Consider the following 18,804-nt stretch of genomic DNA (forward strand, 5'->3'; position numbering starts at 1 on the left):
GGCTGATATTTTAAAAGGATGATGAAGAACACTAGTGGGGATACAGAAAAAAGCCATTCACAGAATTTTAGGCTGCAGGATTTTCTGGGCTCCACCTGAAAGTGACAGCCATAATGAGTTTACATTGTTTAAGTTATCAGAAAGGAGATGCAGAGGTAATGTGACTATGGTGTAAACCCACATGGAAAAGTAATGGCTATGATAGAGTTAAGTGGCTCAGGAAGAAAAGGTATAAAAAGAATGAATAACTGAAAGCTGAAGCCAAATAAATTCAAATGAGAATCCCAGCACAGTTTTTAGCAGTGAGGATGATTAATCACTGGAACAAATTACCAAGTGAAGCAGTTGATTCACAGTCTCTCAGTGCTTTTGAATCACAACCAGTTGTCTTAAGCCCAGAGTGGATGTCCTCAGTTAAACAAAAAATATTGGGCTTAATAGAGAGGTAACAGAGTGATATTTGATTACTCTGGTAGGTCGGGCTGGACCTGCATATTTTGGCAATCAGACATGAGGCCCCTCTCACCTCTCTCCTTCCCCCCCAACACAGAGGTACTGGGCTCTCTTTGCCATTCCCTGAAGGGGTCCAGGGATGGGGATGCTGCTGAGACCAGGCGCAGAGGCTGCCAAAAGTAACCCTTAAAATCCACTTCTTGCAGCCCCAGCCCCTCCAGGGCCCCAGGTACCTCCTGCAGCCATCCCTGTGACACCCTGTCCTGCCTGATGCATCCTTGGGAACAGGTCTTGAGAGCTGCCTGGCTAAATTAGCCCAGGGCTTGTTTGGAAAGAAGTCTGGACTTTGCTTTGCTGTTGCATTGCTTGCCACTTTTTGCTCGGTTTGTTAAACACAGTTAAGTTTTAAACATGATATAGAAATTTGCACCAGAGTTCTCCCTGTCAGGAAATGCACCCAAATACTCTGAGGGATTCCCACATGCGGGGCAATAACCGACAACTTCCATCTTTCTTCAGCTGCAGTGCTACATTTATAACATTATGTGAAGCTATGCGAGGAAAAAAGTACCACAGCCATCCTCCCACAGCCTGGCACAAAGTCCATTAAGAAATCCTGTTGGCTCTCCAGAGAACACTCAAAGCACAAGCACTAAGATGCTGCTTTTAGAACGATAATGGATAAAGATGAAATCAGTTTTTCAGACGAGTCTTCTCTTTCCATAGGGGCTGTCTTTATGGTTTCAATGATGTAGAATAAAAAGAAAGAATATTTGCTTCCTAATGAAACGAAAAATTTCATTAATTTGGGGATATTCATTCCTTTAAGAGCTTCACTCCTTGAGTTCATTAACTCCATGGATGTGACTTGGGCTGATGCTGCCCTGCAGTCCTTGCCAGGGTCTGCTTTCTGTTCACTGCCCTGGGCCAAGACAGAGAAGGGTTTGCCAACACCTGCATAAAGCCTGTGGTTACCAAGCAGATACACAGAGGTATTTCCTACACAACCGGGAGATATTCTGACACTCTCAGCTACTGCCCAGGACTGACAGTTCAGTCTGGCTGACTCCTGCAGCAGTTACTGAGATCATCCTGGTCCTGCAAAGTGTCCAGAGCTTGGTAACTGGGGGAACTTCCACAGACAGCTGTGTAAGCTCTTGTTTGCCATGAACCACACGAGATGTGGCAGTGCTCCCAGGCAAGTGGTCTGGACAGGCTGTGCACCAGCACTCTGCAGAGTTGGGGCTCCGGGGGAGTGTCCATCACGTAGACCCCCAGGAGCAACACTGAGCATTGGCTTCTGGGTCACTTCATGTAAGTAGACTTCAGCGTGTGCAAGGTTTCAGAAGCAGCATGGGATTTGAAGAGTTGTTCTGTTTGCAGCAGCTGGGGTGGACCATAGGATAAGCACAAATACTTCAATTACAAAAAGGATTTGTGAAACTGATTTCTGTATAATTGAAATGGTGAATAACAAATGGTGAAGAGGAAGGTGCTGCGGAGGAAATTTCTGATCATCACCCTCCTCTGTCTTTTCTGTCCTATTTCTCTTAAAATTCTCAGCATTCTTGAGGTTTCATGGTGTTTTCTTATCATTAGTTAATTTTTATTTTTTTTTTTTCCACTTTCAAGGGATAGCAGATATTCTGTAATAAAGATGTGAACCTTCATGAGTTGATTAACATGCTTATGTAGCTTTTCATTGTGGAAATCATCTTCACTGTAAAATTCTACATAAAACAAAATAAATGCAATTCTGGACCAAAACATGCTGTTATTCCCTAAGCAAAATGCAACTTTATTGAGTGGCAGTTCAATTGTCACAGGATCAGCAGGATTTGGTCTCCTGTATTCAAAGGAGCTGTCATTTGATAGGCATATGAAATTTTGCAGTATTTGTGGATTTTGTTTTATAAAACTAAAAAAATAGTGAAAATGTGTCTCCAGGAAGCTAGACTTTGGTCAAAAGAAGGCCATTTATAATAAAACCAAAGGAAAATACACTAAAGGGAATATATTCTGAGGAACTATTTTCATTATTCATAAAATTAAAACTATTTGTCTATATCTATCCACAAATCTCTCTATATACATATAGATAAATGTTTTCTGTTCTTGTTTTACCAATATTTAAAAACAACAAAAAAAAAACAAACAACAAAACACAACAACAACAAAAACAAAAATAGGAATTGTATAAATATGTTCATCTGGTTCCAAAATACTGTGATTATGTGCTTCTCACCAAACAACACTTTTGTGAGAACATGCCCTCTAACGTAAAATATTGAGCATAGAGCGATTCAGTCAATGGAAAGAGGGTGAGGACAAAATCAAAATATTGTTTAAAATCTAAATATTGGAAAGAGTATCCTTGGAATTCTGCAAACTAGTAAATGAGATCTGGGACATAGAAATGGATCCTTGAAGAAATATACAAGAAGAAGAGAAGTGGTGATCCTAATTTACATAGTCAAGGTACAGCATTGGGAAGGACAAGAAAAAATGAAGTCAATTTTTTACAAGAATCTTAAGAATTACAAGATTCTTAAGAATCTGGTGTGCATACTACTCTGGGAGATAAGGAGAGGGAAGGAACCAAAGAAGGAGCTGCATTACTTCTTTGAGGTCCAGAAACTCTGAGGTAATAAAGCCACTGAAAGTCTCTGGATAAATGTAAAAGGAATGAAGGATACACATGGCAGTGGTAGGGGCTGAGGTAAGCATGCCAGGTAGATGGGACCTCATGTAACAACAAATAGCATCATCTAAAGGAAGGACTAGGACGGATGGGAGACATCATGGGAGGAACAGACTGCTCCAGGACACAGACTGGGGCTTCTGAAGTAACCTGGAGACAACTTTGGACAGAAAAGCAGAGTGGACTCATCTAGCTTTGAACTGATCAGCAGAAGGGACTTGTTAAGAACAGGATGGTGAAAGGCAGTTTTGATAACTATATAGTGTCATTGGGAAGGCAAAAAGGGAGAAGATAAAAAGGATGAATTCAAGACAGCACATGTTGCTTCCCTCCAAAAACTGGTAGGATTTCTCCATGGGAAACAAATGTACAGTAAATAGGTACTCAGGAGACTTGGCCATTCCTTAAGGAATTCGAGAGCAAAGTATCCTGCTGTGGAGAACAGGACATGAAGTTAAATTGTGAGCTTTTAGCGAGCTGAAATTTTAGAAGGAATTTTTACAGAAATTGGAAAGTAGGTGACAAAGATATTTCTAAAAAGAATATTTGAGCCACACTGCAGCAGCAGTTTTGCTCTGTCAGGGAAATCATGAACATCATATTTTTTTCCTTTCCTCTGAAACAAAAATGGCAAATATTGCAATATGTAAGTAGGTGCATGGCATTTAAAAAAGTTTGAAGTAGTCTTTACACACTGCTCTGGGGAAGTCTTGGCAGGTGTAACTGGTGCTGTATTTAGTAATATGAAGTGAACCTGTTTGGAGCTATGGACAGTGAGATGTATGAGCATCTCACTGAGGTGCTGCATCTGTGTCCTGTAGAGGAGAGAGGATCAGTGGAAGATCTCAGTCCTGAAATACACTTGAGAAAACTGCAAAGAGAAGGGAAGTGTTTCCAGGCCTAAGACAGATAAAGGAAGAAGTGCTGGACTGAAGCTGCAGCAAGGGGAACTCAGGCATTAGGAAGATATTTGTACTTTTGTGTTTGCTGATTCTAGGGGGAAGCTCAGAATATATCACAGTAAGCTAAAATATAGTCCAAATCAGCACTTCCCAGGCTGTCAGCTGGTTGATCTATCACTCTCCCTTGGTAAAGTGGTCAAGGGCAAGGATTTTATTTCTCCATGCCTCTTGTCCATTTGAACCACAGTTAGGGAAGGTGTAGAAATTCCCCTGCTGGGGTTTAAGTTAGAGTTTGAGTTAGGTAGGCTTGCCAGGAGTCTATCTACCTGAAAAGCAAGACGAATGACTGGATATCTGCATGTGTCAGTTTAAAGAAGAAAAAAGTAAGGATTTGGAAACTGTAAGAGCCTGACTCCATCCAGTACTTGTGGTACTTTCACACTGGCAGAGCTGGAAGAACATTTTCCTTGTTGTATGGCAGATATGCAAATGTTCTAGAAAGGCTGGAAGGACTTGGTGGTGACGTCCCTTTTTAGGGGAAGTCTGCCCTGTGGCAGATCTGTTTTAGATCTGAGGAACCTGGCAAAGTCTGCCTGGAAATCAGCTCCGATCTGGGAACCAGGTTGAGGATTCAGCAAAACTCCGCTGAACACAAGACATTGAGAGAAAAATATTTCAGTCTGCATGGCCGTTGCTACTTTCTGATTAATGTTTCTGATTAAATTTGACCGGTTTATGGCAGAATCTGTTTGTTGCCGCTAATCTCAGAAATGCATTATTTAACAGCATTGAATTCCCTGGAAATCAGATGGGGAGCTGACAGGAGGCAAGACTCAGGCTCCCTGAAGCGTCAGCATGTAACGTGTGGCCTGCCATGTTGTTGCAAGGGACTGTGGGCCAATAATCCTAAACATTGTGCTTTCAGTAGCAGGGAATAGGGAGGTATGAAACACACCATGCTGCAAATAATTCAGTAAATGACTTGCAGTAAGGTATCCACCGTTTCAGTGCGCTAAAGATGTACCGTGCACACACAGGACTGGTTCATCCTAGCAGTGGTGGCACCTGTCCTGTATACAGGGCAGGAGGTATGTGGGGCAGCTACCTTCATCCTCTGGTGTGCTGTACCCAGCACTTTTTCCCTCACCCCTCACTGCCCTGGAGTGTTTTGCCCTATCTTAACTACGCTGACCCTGAGGTGCCACCAGCATGGCTGAGGAGCCAGCTGGGACCGGCCACGTCTGGCACAGAGCAGCTGCAGCCTCTCCTCACAGAGCCTCCTGCCTGCACACGGACATGCACACCAGGCACGACTTTACTAGAAACACTTGTACTTTTAGTCAAAAGGTAAAAAAAAAAGAGCAGGTTACAGGCAAGCACAGAGAAATGCACAACCCCTTTCTTTGGGAGCTGAGTTTAGGAAAGAAGCACTTCTTTTGAGGAAAGGCCCACATCTGTGGCTAACTCAGGTCTCTTCTTCCCAGGTTATCCCCAAATGGCTGCTGCCATCTGGCACCCTGGCTGCCCCAACATGTGGTTTCCCCAGCTGGGTTGTCTCCCCCTACAGCAACACCTGGGCTTGCTGAAGCCACACAGGTGAGAGGAGCTTTGGGGAGGGTTGGGGTTTATCAGTCCCTCTCGGGCAGTAGCTAATTTCCCTCAGCCAGGCCTTAGGAGTGCAGCAGCAGAGGTTGAGCTGAGCCTGGAAATGCAGAGCTGCATCTGAGGGAGAAAAAAAAAAAATGAAGTGAGAGATAAAGGTACATGCACGTGTGCTTTGGGAGACCCTTGCTGCATCCCACACAGAAGAAAGAAGCTGGCCGTGCTGGTGGTACAGAGCCAGCCTCAACTGCGTGGGACAAAAAAATAAGGGTGGGTTATATTCCACCCTAGTTTTCCACAAAAGTTTTGAACAAATGTTCAACGGTGCCTCTCCTGAGTCTTAGGTTGCAGTGGCCAGTGGCCTCCAGATGTCACAGAGGTCTATGTTGTCTATGGGGCAGAGAAACCTATCAGCAGCCACCTGCGTAGTAGGTAACAAAGTCCCATTGTGAGCCAGCACCCCTGTGGCACTGGTAACAGTGACCGGTGCACCCCTGGGGCAGTGTGACGGATGGCTGGAGAGGTGTGGGGAGGCTGGGGCAGATGGCCTCAGCATGTCCCCTTGTCCTCTTCCTTCAAGCGTTACACCAAAGGGAAGCTGCGGAAGAAATGATTGCTTCAGGTATGCTCAACTTGTTTTGAACTTGTACACACTGCAGCGCTTCTCACTGATGCAAATGCCATAGTCACGAGAAAAGAGATTAATTGAAAGCATCTTTTCTTTATTATTTTAAAGCAAATATACCTGTTCATAATTACAAGAGATACACAGTTAAAATGACAGTGGAGGAAATATATCTGAAAGGTAGCGATTAAGACTTTAAAACAACATTCATATTAAAAAATCTCTGGCAAAATTTGAACCTTACTCTGAATTGTTAGCTGTATGGAATCAAAACTTTCAAATATTTCCTATTTTATCATAGTGAAGACAGGACCGTTGAGCACTGGCATGATGGCACAATTAGTCTAATTAAATTTGTCATTTCTTCTAATGTTAGATGTGGTCTAGCATCCAGACTGAGTAGTATGACAATTTATCATCAATGTGGGCATTTCCAGTAAAATAGCAAATCTAATAAACCATAATTACTTCTTGGCATTGGAATTGCTATATTGAAACTCATTATAGTAATCATTGATTTCTGCCTTTAAAGATCTTGAAGTATTTGTTTAAAAAATAAAAACATTGGCAAAACAATTTACCTGAAAAAATTTAGATATTTTTTTTTCCTACGGTGAGGTGGCAATTGTAGCACAAGAAGTTGTGGGTCTGAGTGTCTGCAGTGTGGTCACAGTTTTGTATAGGCTGTGGCAGCAATTAGTTTCATAAAGCTGAAAACAGCAAACAGAATGCCATTGAAATAGAAGGTGTTATAATTGGTAATAACGTCCTAGCTTACACTTTATTTTTCTTGTATTGGGTAACTTTGTTCAAGTTTTCTACTTCTCTAAGAGTTCTTGTAATTGAAAGTGAAACAACTTGAGCTTTTTTTCAAGCATATGCTTTAGCTTCAGTTATGATTTTATGCAATGGGGCAGTATTTCCTTATTTAAGCTGTTACACAGAAGCAAATGTGGAGATGCATGATAATAAAGTCATGTTTCAGAATGCACGAAATTACAATTTCACTGCTTGGAAACGGGCAAGGATTTTAAAATGTAAGGTATCAGGCTTTTTTTCATTATCCTCAGATGAATAGATGTATTCAAGGTCTGCTATTGTTCAAATGCTTTTATACCAAGGACCTCAGTTCAGCCAACGCTTACCTATGCCTGCCTGTGAGTACTGTAGGGTTTAAGCACCTACTCATAGCTAGCAGGTCTCTGGCATCTTCTCTGAGCCTTAACAGACTAAGATTGCCTTTCTATCAATAACACAGTGATTAAGTTACCCATACCAAAATTCCCTCTTGACTATATCTTAACAGATAAATGTATATTGTGTGCTAGCTGAGTGTGATAAGAAAATTACTTTTTCCTCTAAGTTGCTTCTTCCTTAAACGAATGTGGTGTAGTCATCCAAAAACAGTTAGGGAAAGAAAAGCTTCTGACACTTCCTCTTTGTGTTTTCAGAGACTGCTGATAAATGTAGCCATAAATGCTTTTATTTTGAGATTTAAATGAAAGTGATGGCCTAGGTATCTGTAATCTGACAAGCTCTGCAGCTCCTTCTGGCTGGTTAAGGCATTGGCATTTACTTGGCGGTGCAGCAGTCCCAGGAAGGCAGGATGCTAATGTGATTGTGATGAGAAAAAGGTATACCAGGTCGCTGCTTTCTGAAATGGTCTGCCAAGTGTCACAGCAGATATGGAGAAGACCCTACTCATCCAGCAGGGACATGGGTGACAGCTGCTGTATCTTCAAGCTGGGCGTGGGTGGTCACACATGTGGATGGGGGCAGCAGTGAGGAGCGCTGAGTCATCTGGAGAGTCTTTCTGAGTTTCTTTAAAAATAGAAAGGGAGGGGGAGAAAAATATTGTTTTGAAGTGGTTGCTTGGAATTGCTTCTGGTAGGGGCAGATTGCAATTACAGATGTGCTGAATGCTGCATCAGCTCTCTTGATCAATTCAGTATTTGTGCTGCTGTCCACAGTATCTATGTCAGACAGCTTGAGCCATAGTGTTCTGCCTGTAAGGCAGAGTGTGAGCAGAGCTTGCAGATGCTGACAGAGCCTTGTGTTTGTGTTCCTTGCTTACATTTGCTCTGGTGTAATGAAGGGACCAAAGGATTTTAAAGTCAGGGCACTATCAACGTGCACTTCTTTCTGTAAGTTTTATGCCTTTCCATAGACAGAATGGAAATTGAAGTTTGATGTGCATCTTTATTTGCAGCTAGGCTTTGTACTCTTTCCTTATATTCTGAAATGGTTAATATTGATCTGAGAGCATTATTCCTGTTCTAGTTTTTTCTATCACGTTTTCTAGGTATCCAATTGTTTGACTGGATTTTTGACCATTGCTGTGCCTGGAGCAGTTTTTTTGTCTACTCAGAAGGATGCTGTGTGAAATTAGTTGTGCAGCACACACAGGTAGCTCTTGCAGAACATCTCAGACTGCATTACTCAACACAGATACTTATCTGTCCTGTGTGAGTAGGAAGGGAAGCTAAAAACTTGAAACCTAGCTTCCTAACAGCCAGTGCTCCTAAGTGCATGCTTTTTTTTCAAATGTGTTAGGGATGAAGAAAGCTGGTGCTTCATAAAAGCCACTTGCAATTTTAACTTATCTTAACCCTACAGATATGACTTTTTTTTTTTTTTTTTTTTTTTAACTCCACTGCTTATTGTGTTATGAGAACATTGTCTTACAGATATGGTTGCTCCACTCATGACAGAAGAAAAAAAAGCGGCTGACTTCAACATACTTTCTGCACACAGTATTTTTTCCTGAAAGCAGATTTTAAATCTCAGTATGGTTTGAGCAGAAGTTCTCAGGAAGATCTCAATACTGTGCATGCTTTTCAGTCCTTCAGAAAATAGTCCTCTAAACTATTCTTGTAGCTATAAACTGGTTTCTTGTGAGGATCTGTGCATTGAGACTTTGTTTGACTCATGTTTCTTTTCCAAACATGAAATAAATGAGTCAAGATCCTCTACAATGCAATAGCACCTGTTCTGTGCTGTCTTCTGTGTTACTCCCAAAGTGGCTATGTCTAACAGCAGAAGATGGGACTGCAGTCAATATCTCACCTGTTGTCAAGTGATGTGCTGTTGAACAGTAAATAACACCTTAGACCAAATGCAGCTGCAGATGAATTCCAGCTGGAGAAAGGAAATGATCAGAAGGGAAGTATCCATCAAAAGTCAAGTAGGCCTTTCATCAAAACACTTCTGAATGCTCTGCGAGCCTCTAAGTAGGCTGGTGATCTTTCAGATGCGAAGGGAAAGATGTGAAATAGAGGAGCATTTTGTGTCCTGGGACATGGGGAAGGATGAAAAAGCAATCTTTCAGAGCTTTGTGTTTCATAGAACTTCTGGAGTTGAATGCATTGCTGCCTCTTCTGTCTGTTGATGATATTCTCCACTAGATCAAGAAGTAAAAAGCAATTCTCATTTAAATATAAGTGTCTGTGAAGTTTAAAACTGCTGAAATACTTTTTTTTTTTTTTTTTTTTTTTCTCCCCTACCTTTTTAAGGACCATTTGGTAGTCTCACTACATTGTTTTCCTCAGGTTTGTCATGGTTTACAGCCTGGTTGGAGTTTAAATTTGTGATATGCCGAAAAACTTCATAGATTTTCCTTCCTATTTTTTCATTAGGTAAAGTGTCTTACCTAATGAGATGTACCTTTAAATAATCATCTTTACTAACTTTCTGTTAAAGTGTTTCTACTCTGTAAGACCAAGCACTGTTAATCCAGGTTTTAGGATGTAATTAGAAATGAGTGCTAAAGTTTGTCCGTGTCAGTGACTATTGACCTGCCTTGTCCTGCGGATGGGTTGCAGTGGCCTTGTCTCCTGGAAGAAAAGCAGGACAGGCCAGGGTGAGGTGGGAGATCTCCAGTGTGTGAGAGCTTGAAGGGTAGTGGAAAGGAGTGCAGGCAGTCAGAAGTTGAACACATTTGTCTGAGGCTCCTTGTAGTTACCTTCTTGCATCTGAGAACATTTTAAAATGTCAGTGAGCTTTATTCCCATATTATTACATAGCACCTTACAAAATCTGTTTGCATTTTTGAAGTTGCTCTCTCTCATGTTGCGGAGAACTGGCAGCTGCTGGATGCTCTGCACCATCGATTCTGCCACACTCTGGCACCTCTGCTTAGCCATGACATGGTTACATATCCAATAAGACCTAAGAATAATTCCTATTTCTACCTTCTAAAATAAATTCTTGAAGTTCACCTGCAGGCTTCTACCCTTGTTACTCCTGTCTCCCACCCCTACTTCAATGCCTGTTATACTCATTTGCAATTACATTGCACAGAACTAATGTAATTACTTTGCAAAACTGATTAGTGTTTAATACCCACTGTATTTCTAATTTAAACAACCACCTTAAAATTATTTATGAGGATGGCAGATGGCATTGTGCTGATCTTTCTAAGGCTAATCCCTCCTTTGGCATTATTGGCAGCACAGGTAAAGGTTCGTGGTTGTATGTTTCTTTCTTTCCTGAGGACCACACTTTTTCTTGCTTATAACTTTGTCCAACTACCAGCCCTTTACAGGAGACATTTCTTTAGAAATGCTTCAGCCAAAATTGTGGGATCAGAACAAAGTTCAGGGAAAAAAAAAATATCTTGTTTTGCTCCTGTTAAAAATGTTCTTATAACAGTTTTCAGTGGTGTTAGTAGGCTTCTCAGTCATCTGCAGGCAACCGAGCGCTGAAAGAGTCAACCTCTTATATGAAGAGATCTAACCTCAGTCAGTAGCAGGGGAGATGTTGGAAGCAAACCCCAGTGCAATCAATCTAACCTTCCCAGAATATCAGTGAATTGATTTGTGCAGTGTAGCTAGATAAGTGTTCCCTTGTCTGGGGAAGTGTTTCTAGCTGACAGGGTCCTGGCCCACAGTACCGAGCTCCTCCTGATGCTGCTTCTGCCATCCTCCCTGGCTGTCAGGCAGGATGGCTGCAGGATGCCTGGCTCCCCCCCAGCTGGGGGCTTTAGCTGCCAAGTTCTGAGTGAATACAAACTGAGGTAACAAAAGATCTGTGAGGTTTAGATGAATATGGGTACATTTTCACTAAAATAGCAAGAAACATATCCGTAATACTATTCTGTTCTCTTAGTCAATGCTTCTCTGACACTTAAAAACATGGGGACAGCTGGAAATCTCAGCTAACCATGCAGGAAAATATTGCCACTGGTGAAGAAACATTGTTTTTACCAGTCTTGCTTTCAAATGAGCCAAGTTTAGGAAAGACTTAAATCCAATTTAAAATAAATATCACAAAATTGACAATCCAACTATCTACCTTAATTAGAAATGAACAGGATGTTTTTCATTTTAGCAAAAAATACCTAGGTGTTGATCTCTGCATAATTGCTTCTTAACAGGTCAGTTCAAGTGTATCTGTAACCTACAAGGCTTATTTTTTTCTGTTGTATCCCCAACCATCCATTTCTTCCAAAGATGAAATGTTTTGATGTATTAAAATTACTAAATTCTTCAACTAATCAAACACACTGCAAATATCAAGGTTTTATTCATGTATTTCACAAGGTGCTGATGCACTAATCTTTGTTATGATAACTGCTGGATGAGTGGATTTTGTATGGTAAATTGTCTAATGGGATTGTCCTGTTATTTCAATCCCATAATATCACTTATAGGAAAGGCAGATTTTCAAGTGGCAACTTGTTCATGTATGTCTGTAATAGCTGTATTGCTAACAAGAAAAAATGATGCAACTTAGGCTAACTGAAAGGATGCTGATGTTTTGAGAATGGCACAGCATGTTTTTCCCCATGCCAATCACTATTTCTTCCTGTTGTAGACAAGTTTTTCAGCCATACAAGTGAATCTGTCTGCTTCCCTTTGTCCTGTCCCTTGTAAGTAAATAATGGCTTTTGTGCTTCTGAAAGCTCTATCTTAAGCCTCTTCCTTTTTCTAAGTCCACTTGACATTGGTTCTGAAATATGAAACGATCATTCTTTACAGGTCTAGTACTACTGGAAAGAAGGAGAGTTAAGGCAAGAACAGAACAGGTTAGAGTCCCTCCTTAAATAGACCCTAATTCTAGCAGTGATGTACTCAAAGAATAAACATTTATGTTAAACATAAGTTGTCATAGTTAGTTTTTTCACCCTTCTTTACCACAGGTATGACTTCACAATGTGCATCAATCACTTTTGGATGTCTTCTTTATATACAGCTATTATAAAATATATTTTTTTCTGCTACACATAGCAATTTGGAATAAAACAAAGTGCTGCCACTTAAAATGTTTTCAGTGCCCTTTTTACTGAATTTAGGCCATTTCAAATGACATTTCATAGGTAGCACAGGGACAAATCATCAGCAGGGCAGTCATGTTTAGCTGCTCATTAATGGAATCAGTGTTATGAAGCATGGATTGGCAGAATGAACAAAGCTAAAGCAATTACTAAACTCTCTGCAGAAATGTGTAGAAAATTGAGGGTCTCATTTAAATTGTTAACATCTTACCAGTATTAGATTTGAACCCAGAAACAATTAATTTGATCATCTGCCATACATACAAATTATGATACGGCTGAAGTGATGGAGAAGAGGCTTATATTCCCCTTTAGTGGGAAAAAGAGTAGAAAAATAATGTAATATACACTTGGTAGGGCTGATCTTAAACTGCGAAAAGCATATTGAGTCACTTTCCTTCTCTTGAGCAACTTCCCAGCTTCTCATTCTGGTTTGTTATAAGACGTTTTATATAAGCTGCTCATCCTGCTCCTTACCTTTATTGTAGTATTTTTTTCTTGCAGTAGCAGATGTTGAGGTCTCATGCACAATTTTTACCAGCAGACAGATTGGTGAAGCTCTGTCCAGGTGTACACTGAAGTGTGATGTTTTGTTAATGTAGGTTTACCTCATCTGTAAGTAACAGTACTTAGAGTAAAGCAAAAAGAAATATCTCTTTTTACGGGTGTTAGCCCAGACTTGTCTAACTGCTAGGAATCAGCTCTGCTTCGGTAACACTTTTACATACTGCAAGTGAATACGTACCAACATGCAGCTGCTGCTTGATGCCACGATCTCAGTGCTCCTGTTAACCTCTGTTTCAGCATGGGAAAGGGAGTGAGTGAAGCTGGCTGAATGCAGTGTGGAATAAGGAGCTTTTTCTTACTAGTGTGCAGGGAGCATGGGTGACCAGAAAGCAAAAATGTACATGGTTTTGTGGGCATCCAAAGTGCTGTTTTGAGGTGCATTGCTGGAAGCATATGGGGAAAGATCTGAAAAGGGCTGGTGGAGTGCCCTGAAAAGCCAGAATAACTGGAGACATGCTGGGGACGAGGTCTGTCCCGAGGGGTTAGGTAGAGGTGTTTTGTGTGTTGTCTTGTTCCCTTTGAAAGGGCAGAGTTGTTGGGAGGGAGAGGACATGGTAGGAAACCAAATGGAGGGCACACAGAAGATGCCCCTGTGCTGCTCTTTGCTGCCTGTGCCTTAATTACTGTCACTAGTTGTGACCTCAGAGCAGCAGGGCTTGCTCATCAGAGCTAGCTAATCACCAGCAGAAAGCATTGCAGTCTTTCTCAGGTGTGGGAGCTGCATCCTCACCAGTTGCTAATCCAGAGTCCCCTGCAGGAGGCCAGGCTACGCACCACTAACATCTCACTCCACACCAGCCAAGCGATTAATGTGCTGATTAGTAGCAGTTCTTACAAAAAGAGACCAAACAGTGCGTTACTCCCAACATAAATCTCTTGCAGTGGTGCTAAATTGGGTAGGAGCAAGGGAAACAGCCCAAATGAAGCTTGTACCTTGCTAACAGGCCAGTTAGATAGACGGGCTATAACTTTTGAACAGCCTGGAACAAATCTGCGGTGTATATGGTTCCTGAAATGCCTACATTATCTATTGCTTAATCAGTAGTTGTGTAAGAAATCACTGTGGTTATCGGAGCATGGGAAACAGCTTTACTGCTTCCATTAAGAAGTACCATTATGCTATAGCAACACATTATCTTCATAAATCATTTGTACTGGGGATATATTTGTCAGGTTTCAAACAGATTGTGTAATTATCACATAATTTTATTTCAAGGGCTCATAACAGGGAATTAGATATGACATTTGGTAATATAAACAGTGCAATTGACTTGCATAACAGTTAGCCATAAATGTTTAAAGAACTTGGCTCTAAAGGATTTTTATAATGCTGTTTGACAGCAGGTTCTCAGAATTCATATTGTACCTATGGCATATATATAAGGACAGCTTGTGAGTTGCTGGATCGGCGATGGATGTGCTGAGCATTGTGAGGTGAGCACATGCACTTTGCAGCATCAGGGCTGCAAATGGTGCCCACAGTGCTTCTGATGGAAAAGCTAAAGGGGAAAAAAAGCGTAGAAAAGGTTAGAACTGTAAAACTTCCTACGTTTGTTATAGAGAGCCTCTGAAATGTGGAAGATTCAGGAATTTGAGCAGTAATGGGCCAGTAGTATTAATGTATTAATGATGTCTGCCAACATGCTAATATTGCTTTGTGTTAGATCTGTGCAATATTTTTGCAGAAATGCTTAGATGAATTTAACAAATAACCAATGACTTGTCCTATGTCTAGCTCTGTCACCTGATGCTGAAACCCAGTATTGTCCAGAAACTTTTTTCTTCCTGCAAGTAATGGGGCTTTTCATTTGCTGTACCCTCGGTATCTCAAAGAGCTGTAGTATGGCATGTGGGGGTGCTAACCCTGCTCTTGGTAACTCACTCATTTGCTGAAGTGTGGGGAAGTCTCCTTTAGAAACTTGCTTAATTTCATTGTTATTCAATTTGTTCCTCTGTCATGTGAATGTGAAATCTTCTGCCTTCTGTGGGTGCCCAGAGAAGCTGAAGTAAGTGAAGTCCTCAGATACCTACAGTGTAAATGCAGGGCCTTATTTTTACGGTGCGAGGAGGCTGTATGGCAAGTTTGCAGAGGGAAAAGTAGACTGGAAACACAAGTGTTTGCCCTAGCTCCAAGGCTGATAAGGCTGGTTGTCCATGTTCATTACCATGCACATCCTGCTTTTTGATTCCTGTATTACTTTGCTAAGTGTGAGTGTATGATCTCTTCAAAGTAACAGCTTCCCATCTTGTTCTCCTGGTAGCCCTTTAAATCTGTGATCCACAACCATGGAGCTGATAGCTCTGAAATTAGGATGTTTTTCTGGAACGTTTTTTTTTTAATAATCCTTAAGTAGGGATTGATGTCAGAATGGACATCTGCTGTTGCACTGCACCCACTGGAGTGACAGCAGGGTGCAAATAAAAATGATTGTTATTAAGCTTTTTTCTAGAAAGTTTTCACGTAAACCCTGGCCTTCACTGCTTTTGGACTGTTTGTTTCTGCATTATGTGGTACGCACTAAATGTTTCATACTTCTCAGCATTTACAAATTAAATAGCACAGATTTCAATCACTGTTATAGCCCTGAGTAATGCAACTTTCAGAAATAGCTTTTGCTCCCCTTACGTTTCTGTAATTGTTTTAATACCCAGAGTTATGATAAAATACTGTTGTGTAGCTGAGTATTCCAAATGCTGAATTCTGGTGAGAGGGGTCTGGCTGTGGTGCTTTTTAACCTGATTTTCACCATGGTTCTGGCAGCGACACCAGGAGAACAATACTCCTGTGCTCCCACCCTTTGACCTTTTCCATGGGAGAATCTCACTTTTTTGGGACAGGAGTTGTCTCCTGTGGGTGTGGGAGTTCGGGCCAGCCCTGTGCAGGGTGTTTCCCAGAGCATCCTGCTCTACTGATATTCTGAGGTTTCCTGACATATCTCAGTCCCCTGTTGCTCTGGGTAAAATTACCTATGAAATCAAGTGGCCTAAGAGAGACTGATGCTTAGTTTCAGCATTATTTGTGCATTTTTTTATTTCAGGAATAGAGATCATAGCTGGCTGCTGCTGAGGCTTTTGCTAGTTCATTGTTTACCCAAGGCAATATATTCTTTTTGCTTCTGTCACTGTCAATTACAGCAAAATCCATTATTCTTGTGATTAACAACGGGGCTTTATTTCCATCTCAGAAAGACTAAAGGCTGCAGCAAGGAACTTGGGAGCTTGGCAAATTGGGTTGATTACAGGAGTGACACATGGGTGATGTCCTTGACACCAACGTGCAGATGGTGATACTGCCAAACTCTTTATGTCTGATTAATTGAGCGAAGGCCTTTTGAGAAGCAGTATATCCTGAAGGCACTATGACTTGCATCTTTAATATATTGCTCCAGTTGGCTCTCTGCAAAGATGGTTAGCATTTTTATTTATTTTTTTTTTTTCACAAAAGCAAGTAGGAGATAACTTGATGCCAGAAGTTTTAAGTGAAATTCCAACAGGCTACTGAGAAACAAGCTATGGCTATGTAGCTGGCATTTCTATTATTTTGAACTTATGTTGCATTTAATTTTACATAAAGTCAAGTAATAGTTGATAACCCTCGGTCTTTCACCTGCCAAAAACAACTGAGGAAAACAAGTGTTTAAAAGGAGTGAATTCACTAAGTTTGAAAATCCTAATTAAGGAATACAACAAACAAAACTACTCCATAAAAATGTGTACTAACACACAAACAAGATCAGTGTCAGTCCAGGGAATCTAAAATGTGAAGAAACACTGATGGTTGTTGACTGGCCTGAAAGGGAGTAAATCCTGCCTAGTCTCACTTATTAAATAAGACTTCCACTTCATTTCACTTTATTGAATTCTTATTTACTGCACCCCAGATGAACAGGAGCTTGAGGTCAGGGAAAAGGACTGCAAGGTCGAACCCTTCCTTTGTTACCTAAGCAGTGAAGTGGTACTTCAGTTACACGACTGGTGGTACATCAGGCAGACCCACCTAATCCCCTCCTTGCTTCCAGTTGAGCCAGGTCTTGTTCTGGACTTACCTTGCTACCCCCAGGTACCTGATCTGTGCTGATCCCATCCCTCAGATGAAACCAGCTTGGTCAGGTGCAAGACGATCAGTGTGCCTGTAGTGGCTTGGCTGTGGAAGGGGATTTTCCCCAGCATCACCCTGTTCTTCAGCTAAAGGCTGTGATCTGTATTGACTTGAATTCTTGTGAAACAAGCTAAGACCTTCTCAGTGGCATGCTCAACTCCATTTGCATTACCGCATCCCCACTGCTCTTTGCTGTACTTTGCTGTTTGGGATGGAGGCATGTTTTTTTTGTCTCTGCACAGCACCAGCACAAAGGGCCCAGGCTCGGGACCAGGTACTGTGGAAACACCCACAGGTCCTCCATGTGGTGCTAGGGTAAGCAGTGCTTTGCTTCTGAAGCTGAGTGAAATAAACCAGTTCTCATGTCAGCATCATCTGCATTAGGTGACTAATAGGGATTGTGTCTCTTCTGTGTGAGATATGCATGGAATTACAACACCCCTTATTTTGCAGCATTTATCCCACATTACTTCAAGGTATTTGGCAAACCCTGGGCAGGATTTGGTGGTGTGCAGGAGGCAGAATATCAAAGGTGCAGCCCAGGGACAGAGGGATTAATATGGCTTTGACTGCTCTGCCACCCTTGGATGGTACACTGCTCTGGGGCTTTGCAATACGAGCCGCCACTACATGCCAATAGCAGAGCTGCACAAAGCCACTTGCTCCTGATGTGACCTTTCCAGCAGCTGCATTCCTGGCACACCCCTGGGTTGCAGTTTGCAGGAGAGTGGTTAGGGAAGAGCCTCTGCAGAGCTCATGTTAGTGCTTCTCTGTGTGAGCCAGCACCTTCATAGGTTGTTCAGAGACTTGGGCATGGCAAAGATCTTCCCTTTTACAAGTATGCACAGTGCATAAATAACGCATGTCCCTGTGTAGCAGCAGCTGGCAAAAATGCTTGCAGAATATCAGGAGCTAAAGGGTATTGGTGTGAAAGACACAGAAGTAAACATTTAGCTGTAGCATTCTGTTTTAGTAATTTGCTTATTTAATGTGTGCTGGGGGTAGAGAACCTTCTGTGTTATTTTGGCCTTGTCAGACAAGATCAACATTTTATTCATTTACTTAGATTATTTTATTAAAGGTTTCTCATGTCTTGGGATATCTCTGTAATCCTCTACATAGCAGATCTTTATCAATTCTTTTTCACTCCAAATCAAGTAACCCACCACAAGCATGTGCACTGAAGTAATTCCCAGAATTTTTGGTCACTGGTTCATAGGGGAGTGAGTAAATATGAATTTCAAAGGCAGAGGACTCTAAAGAAGAATATTTGGCTCTTTTTTTCCAGCTACCAAAGCACATGAGCTTGACTACAGCCCCAGCAGTTATGATAGGAAATGGAAAGGTGCAAGGGCTTTGTCTGATAAAACCAATATCTTTGAGTCATTTGGGAACCTCCAAGAAAAAGACTTGTACTGCTTAACACATGAGCTGCCAGTTTTTTCAGGATCACTCATAATACAGTTAATATAGTCTCTTTTTAAGATGCTAAGGCACAGGTATTCGTTACTTGCTGCCTCCTCCTGCAAAAGAAGGCTGAGTCTTTAGGTGACTCTTAGCTAGGAAGAGGTTGACTTGGTC

General features: G+C 41.5%; 1 long non-coding RNA gene across 1 annotated transcript in view; it reads left to right on the forward strand.

Moving 5' to 3' along the window:
* The first annotated feature begins 5,709 nt into the window (after window positions 1-5,709).
* LOC311438785 overlaps window positions 5,710-18,804 on the forward strand; it is a 76,239-nt gene continuing 63,144 nt past the window's right edge. The window contains exon 1 of the long non-coding RNA XR_014694317.1: window positions 5,710-5,928. This is a non-coding gene — a long non-coding RNA (uncharacterized lncRNA). The remainder of the gene's footprint in view (window positions 5,929-18,804) is intronic.

This window comes from Aythya ferina, assembly GCF_964211825.1.
Source record: "Aythya ferina genome assembly, chromosome: 6".
Taxonomy (NCBI): Eukaryota; Metazoa; Chordata; class Aves; order Anseriformes; family Anatidae; genus Aythya; species Aythya ferina.